The following is a 6,354-nucleotide window of genomic DNA, read 5'->3' as shown; positions in this document are numbered from 1 at the left end:
ATAATGGTAATCATCCATTACATAATGTAATAGCCACACTCATAGCTTTCTGGTTGTTTATTACACTATAATTCAATAAAAAGTAATATGTTAGTATATTGATAAACAATGATAATAGAGAAAGAAAAAAATTACAAACCTTTATTCTTATCCAGTTCAAATTATTTGAACTGGATCGACCTTTTAGGATGTTATATCCACGCCATGAACTGGTTAATACAAAAAACCTCGTTAGTAGATGGTTAATTAGTAACATATACAAAGTTAAGTTTATAATGTACTTACGTATCAATGATATCCTTAAATTTTGTGGGAATCTTCTTGTGTAGGGAACAAAACCACACAGCAGTCTTATCAACCATTGATAAGACAAGTAACTGCCAATGATGCCTATACCATCCATGAAAAGAGTTAGTAAATATTTAAAACATGAAATAATAATAATTGATGACATATAATTAAACTTACTCATTAATATAAGGGCATAAATAAATTTGTTTTCCCTCTTTTTCCTGGGTGTTAGTGATGTATGCTTGAGTCTCAGATGAGTTTGGTCCAACGGGATTAGTATATGCAGGATCTAAGAATCCATACATATTTTCCTTCCCCTCAGTGATACAGACTCTATGCAAAAACCTACAAGTTTTTAGTTAAAGCATAATCAATAATAATTTAACATAAAGTAAATTGAATAATAGGTAAAGATACTTCATAAGAAATTGAATTATACTTATATTGAGCTCCTGATTCCCAGATATAAATTCTGATAAATCTGTGTTGTACATCAACAGTGGCAGTTCAGTGTTTATTTTAAAAAATGTATCATCCCACGGAACTGGAAAAGGTTCATTGCCAATCTGACTAGCAATGAGACGTAAGGAAGCTATAGGATCGTCAACTGGAACCTCACGCTTCTTTTCCGGACTTGGTGGCCGAAAAGGTTTCTACAAGATAAACAACATTTGTATTAAATTATATGTAATATATAAATATAAATAAAAAATAATATAATGAAATGAAATTATTACATGAGGTTCGGGCATAAATCGAATGAGCTCTCTGGGCCAGGCAACGAATGTCTGAAATGCATCGGCCACAGTGGTTACCTCATCTGAAGGTAGTGGAACACGAGCATCAGGAAATCGTACTTTTTCAACTGTTACCTTCGCCACATCAGGGGAGAGAGGAACGTTATGTAAGGTGGCGGCGTCTTGATAGACTTTTCCAAGGGCCACCACCCGAGGAAGTTTGCCGCCCACTACCAGTAGCTCACAATCCTTCGTCTGCCCATTGATATCATCCCCTGATGTTGGAGGAGCCGCACAACTCCCCTTTGTGCTCTTGGGAGTGGGACTAACAAGGGTTCAATCGGCTCAGCACAAACTTGTCGCGATAGAAACTCTAGTCGCATTCGATCATTCTCCTTTTTCATCTGTAGCCACATCAAATCAGTCTCCTTTCTCATCTCCTCCATTAATTCTTCACGTATCTTAGTCTTCATTTGAGTTTCGTTCTCTTTGGAGGAGGAGGATGACTGTCGTTCTGAAACTCCAAAATATAGTTTAATTCTGACCCCTTGTCTAGCTGCACGAACACGACCAGAGTGCTCAGGTCGTCCAATTGCTTCAACCAGGATATCGTGACGACCTTCAGCAACAAATTTACCGTCGGATTCCAAGGAATCCTGCAAGAGTACACAAAAATCATATTTTCAAGCATTAATATAATTAATGCTTTAAAATAAATGAAAATAACAAAAATAACTTACAATTTTTTCGATGATAACCCCGGATTGCTCAGAACTTGGTGCACCCGACTTTTTAATTCGGGCCCTCTTCCATTTTACATGGCGAAAAGGTGGTGAAGGAGGAGAAGTGACCCCTGTATCCACATTCTCAGACAACGTCCCCTGTTTAGATTTCTCCTTTTCCACCATCAGTGCTTGCTCAAGTTTTCGATACCCCGAACGAGACATAACGTGCGGGGTAAGATTCTTCAAAGCTATCTCTTGAGCTTTCTTCCGACGATCCTGTCATAATTGAAATAAACAAACTGAAGTAAATAAGATAAACTTATTAATGTTATATAAACAAAAAAACTTAAGTTACTTCACTTACCATCCAAGCCTCATTTTGACGGCTTTCTTTAAAAAGACGTCATGTCTCTTCATCAATATGTTTGTACTTTAAACATGGATTTTCGTCTTTAAGGTCGCCAAAAATGTATCTCAAAGTCAGTCTTGACTTAAAGGTACGAAATTTGAGTATGATATTGGATATAATCTTTGATCGAAGCGGTTCCACATCAGGAATTTCAAAGTTTGCTTGCAAAATAACATCAGCAAATTAATATTAATCAATGAATATTAAAAAGCATTATATCAAAATGTAAAGCTTACCAGAACATCCTCCTAGATCATGTTCCGGTCGACCTCTGACACCTCATCCCATGAATTAATCAGAATGGAGAGCCTCTCATGAGAAACAACTCCAAGATAGCTCATAAGCTCATCTGCCTTAGGACCAAAAGCCACTCCAATGTTGACGTCAATGTCAACACGTGTCTTCTCACCAGCAGCACGTCTCAATGCGAGACGCTTCAATCTAGTAGGTCCTCTGCTGCCTCGTCCGGATCGAGGTTTGAGTGGGGTCTGATCGTCATCCATGTCTCTGTTAAAAAAATTAGGTGACAAACATTAGTTAATCTGCATCGAATTAAAATCTTATAAAAATAATACATAAAAATCTAAATCTAAAATGCTTATTTACAGGTTGCATGGGGGTTGAAAGTTCATATGTAAATTCCTTCACTGTGGTCTTTACGGGTTGCATGTACATCATCAACTACATCGGCATCTTTATTAATTATCTTTGGTGTGAATGAACAGGGGTCACCATTTTCAATATCATCTATGGTCTCCCCTTGTTTTTTGCCGTGTAAAACGACATACCAATGTTCTGACGTAGAAAACTTGAGATGCTTGTTGAACCATTATAAATGGCTCATCTCGATACCCTATCTTTCGAAAGTCCACTAGTGTGAATCCTGAATCATCAATTTTAACCCCACTTTTATTGTCAACACATTTACACTTGAAAATTGGAACGGAAAACTTAGTGTAGTCAATCTCCCATATCTCTTCTATAAACCCATAGTATGCCATTGATCCAAGTACTAAATTTGTATCTTTCGAAGTCGAAAACTGCATTGACTCGGCTTCAAGAGTAACACCAGAATTTTGAACTGTACTCTTTTCATCCATGGACTTCGTGTAAAATATTATTCACTTCGTACGTTGTACATGAGATGACATCAAACTTGTAGCCAACCAGGTCAAGGTCTCTGATGTCGTTGAATCCTTGAACACCTCGTCTTTAAACCAAGGCATGAAAGTTCTATTATGTTCCATCAAGACCCATTTCTCTGCTTGTCTTGGGTTATTTGCCTTCACAATGGCTTTATGAGCTTCTATGTAAGGAACAACTTCATCTGTGTCATTCAATATGTACAAATGTGCTTGCAAGACTTCTAATCGATATTTGCTTACAATATTCACACCACGTAAACATTTACTTGTAGAACGCCTGTGGTGCCATGAATTAGCTGGAACACCTATTGGATTTGCTTTTGTCATGTACTCTGAACAAAATTCAATACTTTCTTCAGCTATGTACCTTTCAATCATTGAAGCCTCTGGACGATAATGACTTTTCACATAACCTTTCAAAATTTTCATATACCGCTCAACAGGATATATCCATCTTAAGTACACTGGTCCACACAATCTAACCTCTCTTACCAGATGCACCACTAGATGAACCATGATGTCAAAAAAAGATGGAGGAAAAAACATCTCCAATTCACACAAGATAAGAACAATTTCATTTTGAAGTTCATATAGTTTTGAGGGATCAATGACTTTACAACAGATGGAAGAGAAGAATGAGCACAAACGGGTTATGGTATGTCTAACATTTTTTGGTAAGATCCCACGGATAGCTACCGACAACAACTGTTGCATCAAGATGTGACAATCATGAGACTTCAACCCAATTAACTTCAAATCTTGCATTGACACTAGGCTCTTCACATTTGAGGAATGTCCTTGTGGCACTTTCACACCTTTTAGACATTGACAAAAACTAATTTTTTCATCTTTTGACATTGTGTAACAGGCTGGGGGCAAATATGTACACTTACCCATTTCTATGGGTGCCAACTCGCCGCGTATATTCATCTCAATCAAATCTAAACGAGCATTTAGACCATCCTTTGTCTTCCCGTTAATGTTAAGAAATGTACCAATTAAGCTATCACACACATTCTTCTCAACATGCATTACATCTATACAATGTCTGACTTCTAACCTCGACCAGTACGGAAGATCAAAGAAGATTGATTTCTTCTTCCAAATATTTGTCACAGATGACTTTTTTTTTTACTTACCGAATGTGAGGTCTATGTTATTTACCTTTTCGTAAACCTCAACACCGGTTAATGGAGTTGGTGGACCACTACCCTCTTGGTGTCCATTAAAGGCTTTTTTCAACCTCCGGTAAGGATGATGACTTCTAAGAAACCTCCGATGCCGAAGATATACTGTTTTTCATGTTTCAATTGTTGAGAAGCAGTGTCTTCTTCGCATATTGGACACGCTTTATGACCCTTAACACTATAACCTGATAAGTTACCATATGCCGGAAAGTCATTGATGGTGCAAAATAACATGGCATGAAGCTTGAAAGTTTCATTAGCAAATCCGTCAAATACTTCAACACCTTGGTCCCACATTAACTTCAAATCTTCAATTAGGGGACTTAGATAAACATCAATATCATTCCCTGGCTGTTTCGGACCGGATATCATCATAGACAACATCATGTATTTTTGCTTCATGCACAATCTAGGAGGTAAGTTGTAAATAACTAGTAATACAGGCCATGAACTGTTATTTGTACTCATATTACCAAACAGATTCATTTCGTCTGTAGCTAAACCATGTCGGATATTTCTTGATTCTTTACCAAACTCTGGAAAGTCATCATCAAATTTCTTCCACTGAATAGAATCAGCTGGATGTCGGTACATGCCATCGCATTTCCTCTCATCTGCATGCCATCTAAGATTCTTAGCATCGTCTGGGTTTGCAAACAAACGCTTCATCCTTGGAATGATGGGAAGATACCACATAACCTTCATTGGGGGTCCATGCTTTTCCATCTCATCAATAGAATCATCATCTTTTTGTTTCAACTTATAACGTGATAACCCACACCTCGGACAACTTTTCAACAATTCAAAATCTTTCCGGTATAATATACAATCATTAGGACATGCATGTATCTTTTTGTACTCCATACCCATTGGACAAAGAATCTTTTTGGCCTCGTAATTACGATTAGGTAGAGTATTTCCCTCTGAAAGCATATCCTTCAATAGCTGGAGCAATTCCGTGAAGCTTTTATCAGTCCATCCGTTTATTGCCTTCAAATTCATCAATCTTAACACCGCCGACAACCGTGTGAAGTTAGTTGATCCAGGATACAAAGGAGTCTCTGCATCTCTTGACATACTTCCATATCCATGCGCTTTTGCAAAACACTCAGCTCCCACATCACGAATCATGTCCTCCAATCGATCATCATCTCCATCATCGTGTACTGCTTCATCCATGGTAGAACCCACATATTCTTCACTTACGGAAACACGTGATAAATTTAATAATTCACCATGCCATGTCCAAGTTGTATAAGATCGAAGAAACCCATCACATAGCAGGTGTTCCCTCATGATATTCACATCCAGTATCCTTCCATTCAAACAGTTAACGCACGAACACCTGATCTTTGCTCCATCATGACCACTAATAATCGCGTTACGCTGCGCAAATTGTATAAATTCTTCTACTCCCCTTTCGTACTCATCACTTATACGAACAACATTAAGCCAACCTCGATCCATTATATATTCTGGAATAGTTAGGATTTTCTAATAATTAGTATTCTATCTCACACATTTGCCGAGGGTCGAACACCCCGGACTCAATCCAAACACGATAATTCTATTCTAAAAGTAACAACTAACATAACATAAAACTTTTATTAAAACGTAATTAACAACTAACTAAATATATAATATAAATTTAAGAAAATACAAATTATATAATACAAATTTATATATAATAATATATAAATTATAATACACAAAAATATAAATTCAAAATATTAAATAAAAATTCAAAAAAATTTAAAGAGAACACCAACCTTTCCGTGAACCAAGGTTGCTGGTGATCAGAGTGGCAGAGGCACGCGACAACGGCGGCGGCGGAAGCGGTGGCGGAGCAGCGACAAACCA

Source organism: Phaseolus vulgaris, chromosome 8 (genome assembly GCF_000499845.2).
Source record: "Phaseolus vulgaris cultivar G19833 chromosome 8, P. vulgaris v2.0, whole genome shotgun sequence".
NCBI lineage: Eukaryota > Viridiplantae > Streptophyta > Magnoliopsida > Fabales > Fabaceae > Phaseolus > Phaseolus vulgaris.
Note: the sequence above shows the minus strand (reverse complement) of the source record.